Source organism: Stylophora pistillata, chromosome 2 (genome assembly GCF_964205215.1).
Source record: "Stylophora pistillata chromosome 2, jaStyPist1.2, whole genome shotgun sequence".
Classification (NCBI taxonomy): Eukaryota; Metazoa; Cnidaria; class Anthozoa; order Scleractinia; family Pocilloporidae; genus Stylophora; species Stylophora pistillata.
Window position 1 is genome coordinate 19729701 of NC_142520.1, and position 25707 is coordinate 19755407.

At 37.7% G+C, this 25707-nt stretch overlaps 1 protein-coding gene and 1 pseudogene across 1 annotated transcript in view; both read right to left on the reverse strand.

Moving 5' to 3' along the window:
- Positions 1 to 25707, reverse strand: part of LOC111347678 (uncharacterized) — a 724620-nt gene that overhangs the window by 190329 nt on the left and 508584 nt on the right. The window lies entirely within an intron of this gene.
- On the reverse strand, positions 20287 to 20957 carry LOC148737634 (uncharacterized; annotated as a pseudogene).

Genomic DNA, 25707 nt, shown 5'->3' on the forward strand with positions numbered 1-25707 from the left:
AAACAAGCATAGAAATTAAAAAATTGTCAGATCCACTAGAAATGTTAAGGAACCAGCGTTGAAATAAGGCGAGAATTGTACCAAAATTCCCAATCAAAGCTGAGACCTGGACCTATGATGCCCGCCCAGTAGGTAGCAATCAGACAAGACGACACATCGTTTCTGTTATTCGAGGTTTCGTGCTTACGCACTCATCAGACAGATTATATGCCACACTTCTGGACGGAAAGGAACATAATTCTTTTGAATTTTCCGAATGGATTTTGAAGACAACAAATCGCTCTATCCGTATTGTTGCTGTTTACCGCCCTCCCAACTCTTCTGCGTCGGTATTTCTTGATGAGTTTTCGTCGTATCTTGAAAACATTGTCATGTGTCCTGAACCTCTTATTATCGCTGGGGATTTCAACTTTCACATGGATTTGGTGCATAGCAATTGTGCTATAAGATTTAAAGAGCTGCTGGAAACCTTCAGCCTCTCACAACACGTAACGATGTCCACGCATATTTCTGGGCATATTTTGGACCTTATCATCACTCGATCCACCAGTGACTTAATTTTGGGTCCCATTAACGTTACCTTACCCATCTCGGATCATTTTTTTGTTGAGTGTTTTATTCGCTTCCCAAGTTCATCAATCTCTACCAAGTCTGTGTCATATCGCAGGTTAAAGAACATCGACATTGATGCATTTAAATCGGACATCACCTCGTCTGTACTTTGCAGTGACACACACTGGAGCAACCTTGGCGATTTATCCAAGCAGTACTCCTCGACTTTAACAGAAATCCTGGATAAACATGCTCCCATAAAGACAAAAACTCTTGTTACTCGTACAAAGATCCCTTGGTTTAACGCTGATGTTCTCCAGTTTAAACGTAATCGTCGCAAGGCTGAGCGGAAAGCTCTTAAAAGTGGTCTTTCCTCAGATTGGCTTGCTTATCGTAAAATCTGTAATAGATATTCTGCTCTTCTCAAGTCTACTCGAGTTTCTTATTACTCAGATTTAATTGGTCAGTGCGCTGGTGACTCCGGGAAGTTGTTCAAATTGCTTTCATTCCTTTGTAAGGGTCCTAATGTTAATGATCTACCACCTCATGATGACCCAGTTCTACTTGCGAATAAATTTGGGGAATTCTTCGTTAAAAAAATTGAACTCATCAAAGATTCCATCAGTGATATTGAAGTAAATCCTCCTTATTCTGATACTGCTGCTCCAGCTGTAGAACTTGACAGTTTTTCGCCGTTATCAGTGGAAGATGTTTGCAATATAATCAGTACATCGTCTAATGCCTCATGCTCCCTGGATCCAATCCCTACATGGCTTGTGAAGTCTTGTCTTGACGTCCTTGCGCCCTCCATTACTCGCATGGTAAATTTGTCTATTCGCCACGCCTATGTTCCCGATGATTGGAAAACTGCAATTGTGAAACCTCTATTAAAGAAACCGGGTCTAGAGTTAACTTATAAAAACTTCCGTCCGGTAAGCAATCTAACATTCATCTCCAAGATCGTCGAAAAGGCGGTTCTTTCTCAATTGTTTAAGCACTGTGAATACAATGCTCCTCTGCCGAGGTTACAATCAGGGTTTCGAAGATTTCACTCTACCGAAACTGCCTTGCTTAAGGTTCAAAGTGATATTCTTATGTCAATGGACCATCAGGAAATTACGCTTCTTGTGCTACTGGATCTAAGCGCTGCTTTTGATACAATCGATCATCAGATTCTCCTTAATGTTCTTGAAAGCGATTTTGGAATCATTGGCTCTGCCCATAAATGGTTTGCGTCTTATCTGTCTGGCCGAAAACAACGTGTTCTCATAAACGATCGAACATCAGATGATTTTCATTTGAACTGCGGTGTCCCACAAGGCAGCTGTATGGGTCCTATTTTATTCATATTATACATATCTCGACTATATCACGTGATCGCTAACCATCTCCCCTCTGCTCACGGATATGGCGATGATACACAACTTTATCTGTCGTTTAGACCCAATGACATATCTTCGCAAGACCACGCCATAGCTGCTCTTGAAGCCTGCATTTCGGATGTCCGCTCATGGTTGATTTATAACCGCCTGTTAATTAACGATTCTAAAACCGAATTCTTAGTTGTTGGTTCCCGCCATCAATTATCAAAAATCGCAATTGATTCCATCACAGTCGGTAATTCTACCATTCAGCCTCTCAACTGTGTTCGAAACCTGGGTTCCTGGTTTGACTCCAATATGTCCACGTCCATTCACATTGGTAAGACCTGCAGCAAAGCTTTTCATGGATTGTATAAAATTCGCCAAATTAGGAAATTCCTCAGTCCTGAGTCCACGAAGACTCTTGTTCACGCATTTGTGACTTCGCATTTAGACTATTGCAACTCCCTTTTATTTGGCGTACCCAAGTACCAGACAGAGCGCCTTCAGAAGGTGCTCAACGCCGCTGCTCGACTAATTTTTAGGATTCCCAAGTTTCACCAAATCTCGTCCGCCTTATATAATCTTCACTGGCTTCCTGTGGCTTATCGCGTCCATTTTAAGTTGTTACTTTTAATTTATAAAGCTTTAAATAACCAAGGCCCACTATACATAAAAGAATATCTGCAGCCACACAGTGTCAAGGGTCATCAGCTACGTTCCTGCGATCAGGGTCTCCTTATGGTCCCAAGAACTAACTTTAAGACCTTTGGTGATCGTGCCTTTGCCCGTTCTGGACCTTTTCTGTGGAACGAACTGCCGCTTGAAATTCGAAACAGTCCAAATGTAACGATTTTTAAGTCAAAGCTTAAGACACATCTATTCAAGCTGGCTTACAGTTTGTTTTGATATTTTGTCGTTTATCATTTTAATATTTGTAGTTAATATGTTGTAAAGCGCTTTAGAATATTTTATAGTTTTAGCGCTCTAGAAATGTAAATTATTATTATTATTATATATTATATAATAAATATATATTATATATATCTGGAGGAGATGCTTTAGTTGGCTGTATAGTGCTCAATACATAAAGTAGAGCGTAAATAGAAATAGTAAAATCAACAAGGAAACAAAGTTTCCGTGACTCGTAGTTTCATGCTTTCGCAATTTCATGCTTTCGTTGTTGATTTTACTATTTATATATATATACTAAAACCAATGAAAAACGAAAATCCTCTTTTTCTTTTTCTTTGCTTATGCACTACACATTTCACCGCTGTTGCGGCTCTTCAGGTATAGCAAAGTGTGTTTATTCACTTATCACGTCACAGATCTAATTGTAATTGCAATAATAATTGCTATTGCAATTCGAAGCTCGCGTGAGTAACTAGCGTAATTTCAAATCATTAAGAACGGGTTTATATTTCGAAATAAAAGAATCTTTCTTTGTTCTTTCTCATGACCTCGGAAGGGCCGAGAGTCTTGTAAGACGGAAAGATAGTGAACTGACGTATATATGCACGATCCTTCGCAGTAAAGCACTATTTGAGCAATAGTGAAAATCAGACCTGAAAAAAATTTCAGGCCTGTACGGGATTCGAACCACTGACCTCTGCGATACTAGTGCAGCGCTCTACCAACTGAGCTAACAAGCCAACTGGGAGCAGGCCATCAAATTAATTCGACATAAACCCGTAGATCAAATAGTGCTTTACTGCGAAGGATCGTGCATATATATGTTTCATAACCGCAGTTCATACATATGTTTCATATCTTTGTGGTTGATAGTGAACTGAGGGGTCAATCTCGCAACGCATTCATCAATATGCTTGCTGACTCCCAGCATAGGTGTACGCGGGTCTCTAATTTGTTGTTTATGAACTGTCACTCTATTTCTCAGGACATCACCTGTTTCTCCTATATAATTATATCGACATCTTGTACATGGTATTACGTAAATCAAGTTCGTTCAGGAGCAGTTCATCGAGTGTTTTAACCGAAATGCTTCATTCGTGGCTGAGAAGGTGAATTCTTTACCCTGTTTTAAATAGGGGCATGTTCGGCAACGTTTTGTTTTACAAATTTTAACTTCCGTATCAGTGTTCTTTTGCTTGGAGAAATAGTAGTTTGTTAACATCCCTTTTAGGTTTCTGGGTTGTCGCTGACTGTGAATTACTTTAGTCTTGCTCATAATGGATTTTAATGAGGAGTTTTGGTTCAACATTGGAAATCTTCTCCTGACCAGCAGAAATACTTGCGGATTGTTGGGATTCAAAGTTGTTACAAGACAAAGGACATTAATTTCGGTAGTTTGCTCTCACACCCTTCTTAACCCTTCCGTCGTTTGAGTGAGGGCCTTGTTTACACCGTAATCAAGTATCTAAGCTGAATATAGTTTCCTCAGCAGGATTCTTTTGAGATCGTGGAGGCGCCGTTTCCTTCTGTCCTGGTCCTCAACAGTGATACATATCCTCCGAGCCAGGTTGTATGGTACCTTATTTTTAGTGTGTCTTGGAATGGCTGGATGTATATGGGAGATATTGGAATGAATCCGTCGATTCATAATAAATATAAGTTGTTAGGTAAGTATTGTCTTTTCTCACCATCACATCAAGGAACGGAAGATTTTTGCAGCTAGTTTAAGCATTAAGTTGAATGCTGTTATCTAGACTGTTTAAGATATCATGAAGCTCCTTTAATTTTTCCTCACCGTATTGCCAGTTTATATAACAGTCATCTAAGAATCTTCCCCAGTTTGTGGCTTATTTCTTCTCCCATTTTGTCAGAGACCTGGTTGTATAATTCGTTCTCCAAATACCCGAGTACGCCTTAAGAGCTGCATCAGCAGTGAAACGCGTAGCGCAAAAGCAAAGAAAAGAGAAAGAGGACTTTCGTTTTTCATTGGTTTTAGTATCTTTATTTGATATAGAATTTTACAGTTTCTTTACATATATAACAAGTTAAAAGGCCTCGAGCCAACAGTGACGCCGCGCCAGAAGGATCCAAAAGGATTTACAGTCCAAACCTCGATAAATAGTGGGAAAAATATTGTAGCACACGAGGACCGACAACTTCGAGCTAAGAAAGGCATATACTGAAATAAAAAGTCTAAGAAAGTTAAATAAAATACGTTTCGGTGTGAAACCTTCATCAGTTGTAATACAATGACTTACATATTCCTTAAATAGATTTATATAGGGCGTGATGACACATATAAACAAACAGAGTAATTACTACGCGAAAAATTATCACAATAAAAATAATTAAATGGAAAAACTGTCGAATCCACTGAGAATGCGCGGCGTCACTGTTGGCTTGAGGCCTTTTAACCTGTTATATTTAACAATTATTCCACGAGCGCGCGTTGGAGATGAGATGATAGATAGCCAACGAGGCGCGTAGCGCCGAGTTGGCTATAATCATCTCATATCCAACAAGCGCGAGTGGAATAATTGTTTTATCAAAAACGCCCCCAAGAAAATATTGTTTTGTAAGAAGAAACTGGATTTTTTAGCTCCCTTTTGATTTTAAGCTGATGCGAACGCTTACCATATTTGTAGATTACTGTATATTGGCTGATATACCATAATGGCTAAGCCAATAAAAAGTCTTGAATTGCATTATCCAATGATCCAGTTTTTAATAAATATATATATATATATATATATATATATATATATATATATATATACTTAAGTTAAGGAATTAAAGAGGACGCATCGATTCTCTGTATCTCTGAGTTTCGCGCCTAAGCGCACGTCAGACAGAGTTACAGAGAACCCATGTGCCCTCTCTAATTCCCTAACTTATGTATAATTAACGGCCATTTAATTGAAATCTTTTATTATTAAAGACACTAGGGAACGCCTGTCATATAAAGAGTGGATTTCGTAAACGGGCAGTGTTGGACCATTGTCAGATTATAGAATTTCATGTCAAGAATGTGACAGTTGATGTCAGGTTGCATTTTTGTTATAATAACTAAGATGACCACTTGGAACGGGGAATCTGATACACCTGTCATAGGTTCTGTAACACCTTGACTTGCATCAGTTTCAAACAAAAACGTTAAGAGACTTTTAGAGTTGTTGTGCAGCAAAAGATACACATCTTGGCCCCTCTTTCAGAAAGATTTGACAATACATATTATCCACCACTGAATCATTACAAGTTTTTGTTCGTCTAGCCTTGAGAGATTGGTGATAACTGGTCTGAAGTCCGAGTTTTCAACCAGCGGTTGTCAAAGATGGCTGGGAGAATTCTCTGTCCTTAATTTGTTTCATTGTTTTTTTTTTTCTCGGGGGGGGTTTCTTTTTTTTTTTTTTTTTACAGCCCAAATTGAAATCAAAAGAGCACGACTTTTTTTATCTTTAAAACTCGGTCTATAGGTATCTTTACGTACATCAATATGGGTGAAGACCCACTTGTCAGTAATCCTTAGATTGAAAATTCGCACAGAAAAAAAAAAAGAATATTACTCACAAAGACCACAACTTTGTGTTCTTGTCAAAGATTCCCGGGGGAAGGTTTTGCACTTGAATCTCAGACAAGTACCTATAGACAAATCCCACATACATAAATGTTGCATAGCATATAAGACAGCAGCAATACCATTCAAAATCATTTACTTGTTAGTTAGGTGCTCCTACACTAGAAGTGTAACTTTAAGTATTTGGCTATGAGTCAATTTCTTCTTTCAGTTCGATTCCTTTTTTCGAATAAATATTAATTAATAGGCTGTAAGATGATTTCTCTTGGTATAAACTAATGGTAAAACCAAGTGCCAGTAGCACATCTTTTAACTTAATGTATCCAGCCACAGAGATATCTTATTTGTTTGTAAACCTGACTGTACCTCGAAGCCCACTTAATTTTCATGATATTCTGAGCCGCAAGAATTTGTAATCAGGTGTCTTCTGGCGAGGGACATTTCAGTTGACATTTAATCTTGAAAATTTTTTGAATTCCTAACGTACTTATTGGTGGCAAATTATGACAAGAACGAGGAAATCCCAGCAAATACGAAACGGAACATAGTAACTAGATTCACAGGTAATTTAGTTATATCAAGTAAGTTGAAATTGTAAATTAGCCACGGTAACGAGTAAAAGAGCTGACGTTTCGAGCGTTAGTCCTTCGTCAGAGCGAATGGAGGAGTTTTGGGTTGTGTGTGGGTTTATATGCAGAAAGTGGAGCTACGCCATAGGTGGGAACATGGCGACGAGAATAACACGAATAAATTAATGGAATGAAAAGCGTTCGTTGATAATTGTGGGATTAAGAGTTTCGATTTGAAAGATAAAGTTTTGTTCAAGAGTTTTGCGGCTTTCCGTATTACCTAAATGCAAGGAAAGACCGCAGATTCCCACCAGCCATATGTTGCTTAGAATGATAAGATAAATTAAAATGTCTAGCGACGGTTTTGATGCGTCCTTGTCATTCCTTTCTACGTCGCGAAGGTGTTCTCGGAATCGGTCACTTATTCGTCTTCCTGGTTCGCCGATGTACAACTTTTTGTAATTAAAGCAAGTCATGTAATAGATTACGTTAGCGAAGGTGCACGTGAAGTGATCGGTGATCTTAATGGATCGTTTGGGTCCCGACATTTTCTCAACATTTTGAATGAAAGTACAAGTTTTGCATCGTGCGCGAACACGTATAGAAGTACCGGGTTGGTCATTAGTGTGGAATGAAATAAGTGGAGGTTGCGAAAAGATAGTGCCAGTCTCTCGATCATTTTGAAGTAATTTAAAGTTTCTAAGAATAGTGGATTTAACTGAGTGGTTGTGAGGGTGAAACGTGAGAGTGAATGGAATGCGGTCGGAACTTTCCTTCTGTGATGTTTGTAGTGCTGACTGTCGATCAATAAGTTGGGCGGTGGTGACCCACTTGAACAACACAAACAGGGTAACCAAATTTTTCGAAAATCTGGCACACTGACTCTGATTTGTGGGAAAAATCAGAGTCATCACTACGTAAACGACGACGTCCTAGAAACTGAGAAAAGGGAATGGAATTCTTAACATGAGATGGATGCGAAGATGAATACAGCAAGTAACTATGTGAGTCTGTAGGTTTGTAATACACACTAGTGCATAAACCGTTGCCTTCAATTGAAACTTTGATATCTAAAAAAGGGGGAGAATTGTCGGAAATTTCCCAGGTATATTTCAGAGCCGGGTGAAAAGAATTGACTGCAGTTATGAATTGAATTAGCTCCTCTCTGGTAGAGGAGGTAGCGCCGATACCTTCGTCGATGTAGCGACCGTATAGTTCAGGTTTGGGGCCAATGTTTTGGCTAAAAAAAATGTGTTCAACAAAACCTACAAAAAGATTGGCATAGATGGGTCCCATTTTGGTACCCATGGCTACGCCATTGGTTTGTTTGAAAAAGTGGTCCCCGAATGAAAAACAATTAAGCGCGAGCTCTAGCTCAGTTAAGCGAAGTAGGGTTTCAGAGTTAGGTTCCTTAACAGCGCGTTGATAAAAAAAAAAATGGGAGGGCCAGACGACCTTCGCCATTAGGAATTGCAGTGTAAAGAGGTGTAATGTCCATGGTGAAAAGAAATTCAATCTGTACACCCACCTTCCACGTAAAAAAAGAGCTGGGTTTTCAAATCTCTGGGATTAGTGAGGAAGAATCTTCAGTAAGTGTTGTACTCAAATTTGTCTTACCCCTCATGCGGACTAGATGTTGGATTATTGTATCCATCATCGTCATTATAGTTGTAATAGTTATAGCTGTCATAATCTGTAAATCTCGTGCCAACCGGCACATAGAGTCTTTGCGGTATTGTTTATTTGAACCAGTCTGATGTGAGTTTTCTGGCCCCATTCCAACAATTAACGACCTGAAACAAATGTTTTTCAGGCGCTTCTTCTTCAGATATTACTCGGTCTCCCCGAGCCCTTTTCCTATATGGTGTCTCGGAAATAGCTTCGACTTGCGATGTTTTCATTATACGACATATGCCCGACAACTCTATCTGCTTTTACTGAATTTAATCATCATGCCAAACAGGTGCAGCTCTATTGCTAATCGTAGCTCTGATTTTTTTTTAGCATTCAGTCTTCTTAGTTTAAAGTCATTTATATATTTGGATATATAGGATAGGAGATACTTTTCGATGAAGTAGATGAATTTTGAATCATTTTGCGTTTCTTGATATACTAATTGCAATTCAGTTATAAAAATAGAGGCTACCAAAACCAGGATTGGCAGGCCTATGAAGCAGAAGATATTTTTTTAAAGAGGTCACAATGTTTCTATGAAAACCTCTGGTTAATTGTTAAAAGAGTGATCGCAGTTTTTGAGAAATAACCGGGCAAAACTTATCGTTGGAAGCTCGTTTTAAGGAAAAAATTAAAAAAAAAAAGAGAAGGACGCTATAACCTTAACAAAACATTGCTTTTTAAAGGGACGTAGCCTTTTTTAGGCATTGACTTTCCATTACTTCTTTCTAACTTTTCGATGTCTAACATTGTATAGGAAATGCCAGAAGCAAGCAAGCGAATCTCCATGCATATTTATCGACAGTAAAGTCCCACAAAGAACCTAAGATGTCGAACATCCAGTTCCTAGTAGCCTAGCTGCATACTCCTCACTCTAATGGTGCCAATAATGCTTGGTCTTTTTCGGAGTAGAGACTGAGGTTACTAATGAGGAAAATTTTCACTGCAGCGTCATTCTTTTCGCCCTAAAATTATCAGTTTTCAAATAGAAAAAAAAAAAAAGGAAACCAAAGGGTCATTAATCCATATCCACATAGGGTCAAAAACTTCAACAATAAGTCAAATTTATAGACGTAGGATAATAACTATTCTTATAGCAGCTTTAGGTAAATTAAGAGATTTGCGTGTTTGTTTTTGTTTATGTTTTCTATTTATTTATTCATTTATTTTTCCTTTTGTTTTGTCTTTTATCGCATTGCTTTACGTATGCTCTTGAAACAAACGATCCTATAAGTTTTGTTTGTGATCGCATGATCTCTTAAAATACAACTGAAAAGCAATGAACGATGCCTTTGCCAACTGTTCAGTTCGTAGTCGTGAGTTCCTTCCTCCTCATACGAATTAATCTTGAAGTTGTTCTTGAGATTTCTGATCTACGGACTTTAACATGAATTTGCTGGCACAATCATTCTCTTGAAAAAGACCTCCTACATGTAATATAATTTCCCATATCAAGTTATTGTATCTAAAAGTGGAAGCGTCACCGAATTATACGCTATAAAGGAAAATGGGTATTTTAGCTCTTTATTGCTACTCTTATAGTGTCTTAAAATAGTTAAACCCAACTTACAGCCAACCCAGTTCGGTATTTGTACTAAAAATATCTGACGCCAATTCCTTCAACGGGTTTCTGGACAATGAACTACAAATGCAACAAAAACAAAATAAGTTACAAGTGCATTTATAACTAATTAATTGTAGACTTATTTTAAGACCTTTGAAGCTAGAAACCTGTAACAAAGAGAGGTAATTACTCGCCTATATATATATATATATATATATATATATATATATATATATGTATATATATAGGAAAAATATTGTAGTACACGAGGACGGACAACTTCGAGCTAAGAAAGACATATACTGAAATAAAAAGTCTAAGAAAGTTTAATAAAATACGTTTCGGTCCGAGACCTTCATCAGTTGTAATACAATGACTTACAAATTCTTTAAATAGATTTATATAGGGCGTGATGACACATATAAACAAACACAGTAATTACTACGCGAAAAATTACCACGATAAAAAGAAATGGAAAAATTGTGGAATCCACTGAAAATGTTAAAGAACCACCGTTGACTTGAAAGGCGAGAATTGTACTAAAATTCCTAATCGACGCTGAGACTGGGACCTTTGATGCCCGCCCAATTTATATTTATATATAGGAGAAGTAGTGTGGCACACGAGGACGGACAACTTCGAGCGAAGGAAGACATATACTCAATAAAAGGTCTAAAAACTTTAATAAAAAACGTTTCGGTCCGAGACATTCATCAGTTGTAATACAATGACTTAAAAATTCCTTAAATAGATTTATATAGGGCGTGACGACACATATAAACAAACATAGTAATTACTACGCGAAAAACTATCACTATAAAAAGAAATAGAAAAACTGTCCAATCCACTGAAAATGTAAAGGAACCAGCGTTGACTTGAAAGGCGAGAATTGTACTAAAATTCCCAATTAATGCTGAGACTGGGACCTTTGATGCCCGCCCAATTTGAAAAAATTCTCCGCATTAATTATAGTTTATTCTCTTTTTGGAGTGAAACTCCTGGTGCTTATTTAAGCCGAAGGGTGCCAGAGAGAACAGCTGTGCGCTCCAATATGCTTCTTTGGTAATTAGAAGTTTCTCGATGTTACCTGAGTTGTTTACTGTTGCCTGCACTTGATCAATGCATTGGAATGAGAAATCGCTTAAATCGTGTGGTGTTTTGTTAACTTTCTTTCTACAGGTTCATGGCATAGCCATGGGCCCTAAGAACGCCTGCAGTTATGCAGATCTTGCCATGGGTGAAATAGATTCTCAGGCTAAGTTGTCTGGCCACATAAAGCCGGCTTTGTGGTGGCGATACCGTGATGATGTTTTTTATCTCTGGCAACAAGGCCTTCCGGCACTGCATGAGTTTACTGAATTTATAAACTCTTTGTACCCCACTATAAAATTCGAATTAGCTTTTTCCGAAGGAGAGCTTCATGTGCTAGATTTAACTCTACATCTTATCGAAGGTCTTATTAGGACAGACATTTACTCAAAGCCAACTGATAGTCACCTGATAGTCATCCTAAACACGTTTTCAAAGCGATCCCTTATAGTGTGGCGACGAGGTTACAAAGAAATTGCTCCGAACAAGCTTTTCTTGTCAAGAGAATAACCGAATACAAGGGTTATCTGGTTACTCAGAGTTACCCTTCCAAATTAGTGGACGACCAGTTTCGTAAGGCCTCTACCATACCTAGAGATGATCTACTTAGGACTCAGGCCAGATCTAAGAGAAAACTATTCCCATTTGTGACCACATTTAATCCAAATTTACCTGATGTAAGTCGCATCATTAAAAAACATCTGGGTATTTTTGAGTTCATTCCCAAGTTAAAAGAGCTTTTTCCTTTAAATTCCATCATAGCATCCTTCCGCTCTAAAAACCTTAAAGAATTGTTGGCGCCATCCCGTTACGGCCCTATCACTGAAAGCGAAGGGGTTGCCGAGGTCAAGGGATGTTTTAAATGTAATAGAACAAGATACGATCTTTGTCGCAACTTTTTGGTTGAATCTAATACCTTTCTAAGTTTTCAAACAGGCAAAAGTTACAAGGTACGATCGGAACTTTCCTGTGATTCTAAGAACATAATTTATTTGGCTTCGTGCAAGAAATGCCGCCTACAATACATTGGTTCCACATCAAATGACTTTAGGGTTAGATTTCGCAACCAGAAGTCTGCTATGGTCACTAAGAAAAAGACCTGTGAAGTAGCGGTACATTTTAACAAAACACCACATGATTTAAGCGATTTCTCATTCCAATGCATTGATCAAGTGCAGGCAACAGTAAACAGTTCAGGTAACATCGAGAAACTTCTAATTACCAAAGAAGCATATTGGAGCGCACAGCTGTTCCCTCTGGCACCCTTCGGCTTCAATAAGCGCCAGGAGTTTCACTCCAAAAAAATAATAAACTATAATTAATGCGGAGAATTTTTTCAAATTGGGCGGGCGTCAAAGGTCCCAGTCTCAGCGTTAATTGGGAATTTTAGTACAATTCTCGCCTTTCAAGTCAACGCTGGTTCCTTTACATTTTCAGTGGATTGGACAATTTTTCTATTTCTTTTTATAGTGATAATTTTTCGGGTAGTAATTACTGTGTTTGTTTATATGTGTCATCAGGCCCTATATAAATCTATTCAAGGAACTTTTAAGTCATTGTATTACAACTGATGAATGTCTCGGACCGAAACGTTTTTTATTAGAGTTTTTAGACCTTTTATTGAGTATATGTCTTCCTTCGCTCGAAGTTGTCCGTCCTCGTGTGCTACACTACTTCTCCTACCATTTATCGAGGTTTGGACTGTGAATCCTTTTGGATCCTTCTGGCGCGGCGTCACTGTTGGCTCGAGGCCTTTTAACTTATTATATATATATATATATATATATATATATATATATATATATATAAATTAATATATATATATATATATATATATATATATATATATATATATATATATATATATGTATATGATACGATATTTCCAAGGCTCTCTGATAGGGTTAGCGTTAGCGAGCGATGAGAGTACTGTATCCGGTGGTCTGGGTTGAAGCCCGCTGTCAAAATACTCATGGGACTCTTTCTTTATAGTCACCCAATTCCAATCTATAATTGTGTTTTTTAATTGTCTGAATGGTTTCCTTCCCCACAATGTTTTTTTCCTACCTCTCCTTACTAGCTCTCTTCTATGCTTAATTTCCCTTGTTTAATCTATTATTCTGGAATTACCGTGGTATTTAATCATGCCTGCAACAAGGTGTCTTTTTCGAATTAATAAATGGATAAATAGAAATTTCAAATCTCCATGCAATTAAACTCTACTGGCATAGCTTGTTCTCGATTCATGCAGACACTTTTCACTTTAATTATGGATTGAAGCCAAATGCCGAAGGTCCCCGAAAAGCGTATGTCAGATCCTAACACCAAATTGTAAGCGCCTTCTGTTTTGTTTTGTTTTCCTTTTGTACTCCATTTCGCTTAAGAACTTTATCGCGTTCGCCTCAGGGGAAGGCCTACTAATCATGTCGTTTTTTAGTTCTGCGGGTTCAACGATACCCCGAAAGTATCGATCCAAAGCGAGACAGTTTTCAACTGTTTGATGCTCTAAATCCGCGGGGTTGACATGCTTTTACTTTTTGACCCAACAAAATGAATAACTTCAAACTAAAACCAAGCCACCATTCGGTGTTTTGATATATATATAACCAAAATAGCGGAATGAGATCATCATCTACTAAAAAGTGTTCAATAGCAGGGCTAGAGCTATGGATAATTATATATATATATATATATATATATATATATATATATATATATATATATATATCGGGTCGTTTGGGGTGACCATCTCGGTTCTCCCCATCCTAGCATCAGCACTGCACTGATGAGACCCAGAAGGCCGAAACATTACTGTCTGCAGGTTAGATATAGCTCTTTGGCATACAAAGCTTTGATTTCATGTCCAAATTGAGCACTCTATCTAGGATGATTCATTGCTGTTGCAATTGCGCATGCTCGCTAGTTTACTCTAGTTTGAGCACTCTGGCATGGCTTAGAGGATACCACAAAGGTTGGGTCGCTTGGGGTGAACGTCTTGGTTCCCCCCCCCCATCTTAGCATCAGCATTGCACTGATAAGGCCCAGAACGCCGAAACAGTACTGTCTGCAGTTAGTTATATATATATATATAATAATACCTCAAGGTTTAGGTTACTTGAACTTTTACTGCAACTCTGAGTTTCATGCCTCTTGCGAAGCGATCGTCAGGCAACTGCCAGAAATAACGGTTACAATCCACCAAAATTTAAAAGACAAAACAATGTGTACATGCGCGCGCAACATACTGCACGCGCTATCGTAACGTTACGTTCTTTAACACGAATTTCCTGACATGTCTGCAACCTGATGTCAGCTCATTTCTTTTGTTTAAACTTGCCATCTGCGGTTTGCAAATGATAAAATATTTTTCCCACAAACACAAAGTGCATCTTTTAGCTACATTGGAATACGAACTAGCTTGTTTCACCTTGCGTCACTTAATATTAAACTTAGTGTCCTTATCTTTAAGACTCCATATATATTTTTAAGACTTCATATATATTTGCTAAGTTCAGTAGCATGCCTGTAACAACAGGCATGCTACTGAACTTATTTTTTTACTTTATTTTTTTACAGGCATGCTACTGAACTTAGCAAATATATATGGAGTCTTAAAGATAAGGACACTAAGTTTAATATTAAGTGGCGCAAGGTGAAACAAGCTAGTTCGTATTCCAATGTAGCTAAAAGATGCACTTTGTGTTTGTGGAAAAAATATTTTATCATTTGTAAACCGCAGATGGCAAGTTTAAACAAAAGAAATGAGCTGACATCAAGTTGCAGACATGTCAGGAAATTCGTGTTAAAGAACGTAACGTTACGATAGCGCGTGCAGTATGTTGTGCGCGCATGTACACATTGTTTTGTCTTTTAAATTTTGGTGGATTGTAACCGTTATTTCTGGCAGTTGCCTGACGATTGCTTCGCAAGAGGCATGAAACTCAGAGTTGCAGTAAAAGTTCGAGTAACCTAAACCTTGAGGTATTATTATCCATGGCTCTAGCCCTGCTATTGGGCACTTTTTAGTAGATGATGATCTCATTCCGCTATTTTGGCTAGATATATATATATATATATATATATATATTTTCTTTTTTTTTGCTATCTCTCTGCCATCTATCTGGCGGCTTCAAACTCATAAAAGTCGTGCTTAGCCTTCTCTTTTTCTCCTCCATCTACTTCAAATTTTTTTCCGGAACAGTTAAACTCTCTTCGCAATTCTGGATATCTGTAACGCTTATAAGAAAAAGTCTCATGCTACATGGAGCGTTCGGCCACTCTTTTTCTTTTTTTTCATAAGTCTCCAACCCCCTGTTATTTGTTTTATTTCACCTGTTAGCTCATTTATTAACAACAATATAGGTATTACTGTTACTATTATAATAATCATTATTATAATCATCATCATAATCATCAGTTCTTTAACTATTATCCTTACTATTGTTATTATTTTGCCTTTGTGTTCCTGTCTCCTTCGTTTTAATCGTCTTCCCTTATTTTTTCCACTCAGACCAATTCTGATGATGAACACCGAATTATTTTTCATTCGTATAGTGTAGGTTCTTGCACCCTTTTACTTAAAAATCTGATTCAACTAGCGCATTCTTTGATGTATCAAACGCGCGGTCTTCATTTCTGCTGAAATTGAACTCTCCATGCAATAGAGTCCACGTAACTATGTTGACAAGGTTCATTACAATTCCATGCGATTTTGGTTGCAGTTTATGCTTTGGGGTATTTAAAATTAATTAAGGAATTCCATAAAAGTGCAAGATTTTATCCGAGCCAACATGAATAAACTCAAATCAGAGCTACATTTAAAAAAAATTATCCGTTGGTCCTCCAGGCTTTCTCACAGGTGTCTCGCATAGTACTGTTACTAAATACAGTGGCATCCCCTACTTACAGATACAACAGAAAAGGGTTCTTTCTAAAAATTCCTGAAGACAAATTCTTCAGCTGGTTTTCATCGAGAAACCTATAACAAGAAAATATTTTAAAGCATTGATTAAAAAAGACTTTTAAGATGACAAAAGACCTAAAAGCAAAAAAACGGCAAGTAATATGGCATCACTGTGTACAAATGAAGAGACAAATTAAAACACAAACAGAGAAACAGAAGGAACAAGGAAAAAAATTAACAAACAGACAACATCAACAAGTAACATCCTTGTTGGTATCCCTGTTTACGACAGGGATGGATGGAAGGGGAGAAAGGGAAGGGCGTGGGCTGAGGCTAAGTTGAAGAAGAATTTTTGGTTACAAAGGAACGCTTTACAGTGAAATAAACCCTTCCCTTTCCATCTCCTTTTCATATGGGCTGAGATGGACTTGAAGTAAAGTTGACTACGAAAATAAATTCAAACAATATCTCCTAGATACCCATTATTTTCTTCTCATGATTATAAGTTTGTTCAGTTTATAATGATTCTCTTTTTAACATATAATGTAGACACCTTATTTCTTGTAGAATTGCAGGACTCAAGTATTTTCTACCTACATATTTGGTCGTAATATAAGCGAGTGAAAGAATATTGGAATTCATTTTATGTCGTGCTGGAAACGGGGTTTTCTATTAAAGGCGAGGAGGAGGCCGTATCAGCTCATGAAAATTTCTCAGGAACGAGCTACTATCCAACAAAATCTCGCCTAATAATCCTTTTTTTTATTTCTCTCGATTATGTCGGGACGTGTTACCTGACCCAACAACTGATAAGTGTCTTGTGATATTCTCTTAATAATTGTTCCCGTGTAAGTCCCCCACCATTTTCATGCCAATAAACGTTATTAAACACATAATTCTTGTAAACTTATCTGGTGCAGTGAAAGTTAAAATCATTTAATTTTTCAGTTCTCAAATAATGGAACTTCTTAATCAAATGAGCTGACAATGTTAATTGGAAGTATGGTGTGCTGAAACTTTGGTGATCAGGTACGAAGTAGACACTTCCAGTACTTCCTCCACAGTGTAAGTGTAAAAGAGACAGATCAAATAATGCATTACCTCTGGAAGCAGCACACTGAAGAGGTGAAAATGTTGGAAGATAATGTTTTGACTGTTTGTCAAAATTATAAATCATAAAGAGTGCACTGTCGAATTTCAGCCAGGAGCAGATATGCTCTGGCAGAGCTGGGCTGCCAATGAACTCAACCAGGCAGCTACATATCCTTCCCCATATGCAAATGTTCATGAAGGAAATTTAAACACTATGGGGGGGGGTAGTATTGGAGTGGGTAAAGATGACATCTGAAAGCCTTACACTATGGAAATGAGAACCTCTAATACTGAAAAGGTAAACAACTTTCTTGCCTCTCTTCCCCCAAACCTTTCAGAAAAAAAAAATACAAATTCCAGAGAGTTACAGTTCACGATTTAAAATGGCATTGGACAGTTAGGTCTCCCTTGGATTGGGCATTTTGCAGACAGGTTAAGGCCAGAACCCATGCATTGACAGATCAATGCCTTGTAGCATTGTATTGATCTCCTATACTTAGAGGCAGTGAGAAGAGGAAAGTTTGATCCTTTTGTTTCTGTTCTGAGAGCACCTATAGGCAATAGAAATGGAGATGTTAAAGGAGGACCACCCCCAAAGACTCTTTTGAGGGTTTCTGGTAAAGACGGCGTTGGGGAGCGTGCTAGAAAGCAGGAGATGTTGCAGAAATCAGAGGAGGACCTGAAACAATACTTGCAGAAGACAGATTTTCGTCATGTAAGGTAGGTATCAGGTCAGGGGGTGCGGACTGGGATACTTGGCTTCAAGAGTAAAAGAACATTTTAGTGATGAAGCTAACAGGTATAACAAGTTACCAGTTAGGCTTATTGGCATTCAAGCCATTTCATTGGCTTGATATTACTATCGTCTTGTTGACACTTAAGAAATGAGGATGAAACAGAGGCACAAACAATCCAATGACTGGCTCTTAGCAGGATGGGTTAACCTTCTGAGGAATGCAGGGGGGGGGGGGGTTAATAGAATAGAGACCAATTCTGCTCAAGTTGCAGAACTGAAAGAAATGTGTAGTATGTATTTTAATTTGATGTCTTTGTTTTTTTCATCCAGTGTTAATGTCACAACATGAACAGTTGGACATGCTATTCCCTATCATGCAAATTTGCTGTTTACGAGGTATAGGGTGGGTTATGGCATTGTCTCTTTGCAGGCTAAAGAGGCCAAACATTCTGGAGTGAAGGAAGATTTAACCTTAACTAACCGGTCAAATGTAAGCACTGCCACAGGTAAATGGTGGCAAGTAAAGTGAAGTAATTATTTTTGCTGATTTGACCTCCCAGAACATCAACCAATGCCCTCTTCTTATACCTCACACTAACAATAACAATAATAACATTTATTATTTGTATATCGCTTTTTCTATAAAATATTCAAAAGCTCATCACAACAGTAATTAATAACTAAAATTATACAATTCTTTGTATAAAATCATAAATTATATATATTTATTTACACTCATTTAATGAAAGATAATTACAAATAAAAATATAGATATACTGAGATAGCTGAAATGATTATTTAAATAACACTACCTATCACGTTCTCTACCACACTGTTGCCAATCAAATGTTTGCAATTGTGGTGGGAATAAAGAAAATTACTTTCTCAGTTGTCAAGTTTGTTCGTCTAGTATTGACCATGTGACTTGTTCAAGCAACAGAGACCTGACAGAATCAGTGTTGTGTGCACTAAAACCCATTGTCTATAAACAGTGCAATACTTACTTTCCTGATAACTTATCACTGTTGTCTCATCTGAAGTCCTGCAATACCACTGAGGTAAGAAGTGTAGCTATCAATCCAACTTTCATGACAGTACCTGGTTTAAAGGAAGCTTTACATAGTAGAGGATTAAGCACTGGAGGTAGTAAGGAAATTGAGGGTGCATTGGCTGGAGAAGAGTAGTTGATCTATTTTTTAATCAACAGTTTCAATCTCCTAAAATATTTCATTTGATTTTTATTTTTCTTGGTCAAGTTGGTGCACAATAAGGCATCCTTGCTATTAGAATGATAACTAAGCTCTCAACAAATTCTGTGTACCTGTAATGTGAGTAATATGCCTACTTTATAAGATAAATGTTTTAAAACTGGTGCAAAGCTGTTTAAAGTAGCTATGTTTGCTAAACAGGTTAAACCTGTCGGAACACAAAAGTACTTTTGTCACTGATATTTGCTGGTGTGCACTGATATATTAGATAGAAAACTTTATAAACAAATTTTTTTTTTACTGACTTGCATTCTAGAGGCAGCTAGGATTTCTGCTCTAATGTTTTATGGAATTTTGTACATAAAGGTTTGGCCAATAAACCCTTTACATGCTAACAACAGTATAAATATTCTCCATACTGTTCTCAATACATTTTCCAAGGTGCTGACAAGGAGAATTTGTTTAACAATCAAAAGATTCCCTAGTTAGTAATTATTTCCTTCATTCTTGTGACTTTATGTTTAATTTGGGGTTCATATTGTAAAAAGAAATTAGATGCTGGTAGCTGTTAGGGGTCAAAGGAATAATAACTAATGACTCAGCATTTTGCTTATTATGTTGACACAATGCATTTGTTTTAGTAATAGATCTGTCTTAAATAAAAGGTACAAAAGGTTGCAGCTTAATAGTTTTAAGAGCAGGATGATGCAAACATAGATAAATGAAATTTGTATTTAATAGGAGTAATTCTCTATAGTGATAGGATAATTTCATAAATGAATAAGACATCATTGTCAGTCAAGCAATAAACATGCTTTTAGCTGTTATGTTTAGGTAAATCCATACTTCTATCTATTTACTCCAGTGTATTTCTGTCTACAAGATATAAAGATGAAATTGTAGAATATATGCTTGTACTAAAAATGTATTTTTTTTTAGAACTTTGTTTCAGATTACGTTCAGGGTTGTCATTCTTAGCTATATGAAGTTTCGTGACAAGGGCTAACAATACATTAGCAAGTTATGCTGTTACCTAAATAACTGCCAAGTCAGATGGTGTTCAAATTCAATAGCATTTGTAAACTTGAGTCCTTTGCGAATCCTTCTCGATCATAGCGCTTCACGTAAAATGTGGTTGTTACCTTTTGTTGTTTTACTGAGTAAATCGTTTGAAGCGGCGTAGTTTGCGTGACAACAACAATTAACTTGCCGCTGTAACTTTCAAGCAAGTGACGATCCTCAGGAATATTCTCGAAGTGCCGCTTCTTGAGAAAATTCTCTCCCTTAAATCTCGCTGGAGACCAAATTTTCTCTGCCGTGTCGAGCCTTCAGTTTGGCAATTGAGCGTGATTTTCTTACCATTTTTGGTTGTTTCCGCGCTTCCCCCGTAGCCTTGTACTAAAAACCCAGATATGCTTAAAGACTTGACATGGCATAAATACAATGATTGGGGTCATAGGATCGGTCATTCTAGTGCGAGTGAGCTTCGCATCAATAGAGAGCCCGATTTCCTTAATAAAGCCATTCACCAGGGGACCCGCAGGCTCCAGCTTGTTGCCTGTGAGTTTCTCTAACACGGGATCAAGGTCTCTCATCCCGTAGTTGGGGTTATTTTCTGCAAAACGAACCCTCCTTAACCATTATTTCTCCGCAGAAAATTTCATCTCTACTGAGTTGGTATTTCAAAACCGGTCTTCTCTCTCTCCGTTTCATCCTCCATGTCGAAGTGCGTTAAACATAGTTTGTTTGATGTGCTCGCGCTGTCATTATTTGCCGCCATTTTTGAATAGGCCGTTACTTTTCGTGCCAACTGCTGCTGACGATTTCTGCGCCAGCGCGCATCAGAGTTGCGGAAGGAAAACCCTAAGCAACCGACCTTCATTTGCATTGGTGTTAGGAATTCATCTACAATGACTGATCTGCTGCTCCATATTCATGATTTCCAAAGCCCATATCTTGAGCCACCTGTCCCGGATCTGCTTTAAATGCAGTGTGTTCTCCTACTTTAAATTTCACCTCTAGGAAGGTCTTCTGCTTAACACTAAAACGGGAAGCCTTTCAGGAGGATCGCAATGCCCAGCTTCAGCTCTGCGGTAACGCCTCAACACTTTACTCTGCAATCTCAGAACGAGCAATATACGGCTGTGCACTAGATCCTTCCTGATGTTTTTCAATGGAAAGCATCTTTACCTTGTCGAGAATTGAAGCGAGTGCCTTTCCTCTATAAATATGCACTTGCCATACTGTATACACTGCTAAACCGTGTAGTGGCGCTGAAAAGTACTCACGGATCCTTCAACTTAAAAAGAAAAAAGATCGGCGTGTTTGCTGTCAATGGATGCAACTTCTCCTCTCTTTAAAAGATATCTTTTTTTTCTTTTCTTAAAGAGAAGACTGCTTTTTGTCAAACAAAAGGATGTCTTCAGTTAGAATTCTCCCGAAGAAAAGCAACTGTCGGGAAAGACTGGATCCGTCACTGAACCCATCAGTTTGAACAAAAAAGAGAGGATGAAAAGATGGCTATAAAAGATGACTATAAATAACACGCGTGAGAAATTAACATTTGGGAAAAGCGAGCAAGGTTTATAAGGAAAGAATGCTAGTGTTTGTGGTAGAGACGCGTGCTATTGCAATTGTGGCCCAGGACTTGTGGGTCCGCATCTCATGCAAACCGAGAGCAGCAGAGGGCGAGTTCACGGCAGTAACTTGTGAAGCGAATAATAATTTAATAATTTTTAATAATTTATTATTTATATTGCGCAAATTAACAAGTGGATATGATCAAATGCGCATCACAACACTTTTCGGGGGACTTTGGCCGGACTGCATCAGCAGTTTACAAACAATCGAAGGAAACTTATTTCAATATCCCCCCTTCACCCCAACTCCCAATAAACAGGCCAGACCACATGTGACGAATCCGCGCCACAAAGGTGGGTGCCCCCTAACACAAACAAAACACAGAACATAAACGAGCCCGAGAACACACGCCACAATACAACTAAACGTAGGCCTAGAGATATTTATTATGCTAATTACAACAATAAAGCGACTAACAATAACGATAGTCCAATGATCTAATTAATTTACAGGAATACGCTAACTTAAACTACAGTACACTAAAACTATTTACAAGATTATTACTATTAAGATAAAAAAAAAGGTTTTCTTTTTTAGTTCAGTTCGGTTGGGTTTCACCTTACGCCCGCGTCCGTCCACAAATCACCACGCTCCACCAACAAACGACTGACAAACCAAATTCACAATTCACAAACCGAACTCACGTTTAACCCAGCTAAACGTAGAAGTTTCCAACCTCACGTAATTCGGTCTTCGCTCAGATCTTTCTTGACTCAGTTGTCTTCACTGGCTTACTGTCTAACAGAAGATAATCTTCTCCTTTTCCTTCAAGTTCTGCGCTTTAATTTCTTCGGCCAGCTTCTCGGCACTCATGTGCTCCCCGACAAATGGATCTTTTGTCGTGTAAAGGAACGGTTTTGCTGAATGACTCTTCAGTGATTAAAACGTGCTCTGATCCGAACGAGTCTTGGTAACTTTCAAACCTTCACCGCCGGTGACCTTCTCTCAAAACAAAAAAACCACACCGTACCAAACCACCCAAATCCTTAAATACACATGGACGCAAGGTGCCCGAAAAGAATGAAGAAAACTATTTGATATACACAATAAAGGTTAATTACACAACAGTTTACACAAGTGAAGAATAAAAATTACGTAACAGATACAAATAATCACGAACTACACTGATCCTAAGAGAATAAAAAAAATAATTTACATTAAATAAACAAATTCCTAACACTTCCATGACACCACATCACAGTAATCTCGAGAGTGGGTTCTTTAACTTCCCCTGCCTAACCAAATTAACTAGTTATTAGATGCAGGAGACGGAATTAATAGATACAGGAGCGAAGCGAATGCAAAATCCATGTTTGGCGCTAATGCATGGTATGTACAAATTCATTAACAATACTCAAATTCAAGTGTAAATATGGCAAGCATATTGATTTTATGGATCGTTACCAGTTTCAAATTGTATCCGCACTGTACTGGACGATTTTGCATTTTGGCCTGTTTTCTTTGGAAAATAACCGCTAACATTTTAAATATCAGGTAACCTGAACAATAGAAACGACGAAAGTTGAAGTAAATTAGCTTTCTATCTAGTGTAGAAACGATATTTTGCCCCACAACGGCCTGATGTCTTTTCAACGCCGCCTTGTTGATTTTTCACCTCCAATTGCGTGACTAGGAATGGCTTATTTTGACCTCTGTCTTACTTTTGTTTGGGGTCCTAACGTTTCGTAGTCTTGAGTAGCCCAAAAATGTTATTGGATTTTTGTGAATAAGAAGCCTTCTTCTTCGATGGATTAACTAGGTATAACTCCATGCCATATACCAAGGTGCGATTTTACCCTCTCAACTTTCCCATCTCTTTGTTCCCCTAAATAAGTGGAGTCATGAAAATAACAAACTTTCCCAAAAACTTAGTTCGCGACGGAATTAGACAAATAACACTTCAGACTATTCGTATATACGTTTTCTTTCTATTGAGAAAATCGTTGGTCACATTTACCCTATTTTACTATCTTTTTTTTATCCTCAAGCGACGTTCAAATAATGAGTTGTCTGGACCTAGTAAAGCTGACATGGGAGCTCCAAACCCATTTTACCGCCGTTGGTGTAAAATTAAAAATACAATGGAACTTAAGCGATTTTGTCTAAAAATAGTTTATCCAGACTTATATTCTGGCAAAGCTTGGGGATTTTCGATTTTTTCATATTGCACACCTAGCTCCTCCAGGCGATATTTAGGGATGGCCGCTCTTAAGTAATTAAGTTTAATTTGATCTACGAAAAAATTGGCCAAAGTCGCTCACCAAGTAAAAGTTTCTTTTGAATTATGCTATTTTATTACTTTCTTTGTATTTATATCCGAGGTTATAACCTCAAAATTGTAAAAAAATCTGATTTAAAAAACAATTTTCAACTAGAAGACTTGGAAAAAGGACAAAATGGAAACAACACACCAGACCCCCTTTGCACCCTAATTCTAGCGCATCCTTTAATCCAGGTTAACAGAAATATAAACAGCAGTAAATTGTCAAATTCAAGTACGGTTATAAGGAGCCAGATGTCTCTATAAAGGCCTTAAAAAATCCATGGAGGTTCGTGAGTTATCTAACACCGTCCTGTATTTTGTGATAATGTGCAGAGAATGAGAGCTGAGGTGCTCACCACTGGTATTTTGTTACTTCATTGAGCTAAAGAAAGGTGGTTCGGAGACACAAGAATGGGGGGTCTGGATTTAGGAAGGACTAGTACACGGGATTTGTACCCCCTCCAAAGTCTTGAACATTTTCCTCAGATCAACAAAGTTTCTAAATCTCGCATACACCGTAATAATATTTCATAGACGGTTGGAGAGAAATTAGGGAAATGACACATTTTTAAATAGTCGTTTACAGTTATTGCACTGTAAGTTTAGGAGAAGCCGCCAGAGGTTTCGAGAATCGAAAATCGGTGACTAAAAATCCAATTTTTTTTATTTTCATAGACATCCCTCACTGTGATCTAGTTTCGAAAACAATATTTCAAAGTTCCAGCGATTTTCAGTTCCGGCTGAATATTTAAAAGTTTGAAAATTCATTAAAAAAGCCGTTTTCACTTTGCCTAAGCGGTCAAATCGTCACGCAACTTTAGGAAGATGTTGGCAGCGCTAAGAAAGTCTAGTCACCATCAAACTTTTCACAATAATTACAATATCACTGCAAAATGGAAGCATATAAAAATTTTTCTGTAGTTCTCTTTGGTATGATTATTATCGCTGTCTTCATAGAGGTGTATTTTGTACGATGTTTTGGGAGACAAAATGAAGACTAAATTTGACCGGCTTAAGCGACACCTGGTACCTACAATTTCGACATATTAACCATACCAGACGAAAGCTCATTTATCAAAATTTAAACCTGGAAAGTTTGGCCTTTGAAAATTAAAGTGCCTATTACCCCCAAAAATTTTTTTGAGCATATTAAATCTCTCTATTGCACTGAACAAAATGCCGCAAAAGTTTTTGTGTTTGGTTAAAACCACGATTTTTTATGAGTTTTCAAAGTAGTGGAAAATCGCACTTTTGCAAAACATGACCGAGGCACGGAATTATTAAGGTGGGTCTGGGTCGAACACAATTTATGACGTCATTCCAGGCTTTCCAATGAGTTTGCTTCAGAGTCAAGGACTGGATTAAGTATCTTGACGGATATGCCTGATAAGTGCGTTTTTCCAGGTGTAGCAACACTCCCAACAAAGAAAAAAGAATAGCACTTTATCCGATAACTTTTCATGGGACAAATGACCTGGAGAAAAAAAATTAAAAGAAAGAAGTGGGTTGACTTTGTGCAATTGAAGCGTGCACATTGGAAGCCCACAGAATACTCGGCCGTGTGTTC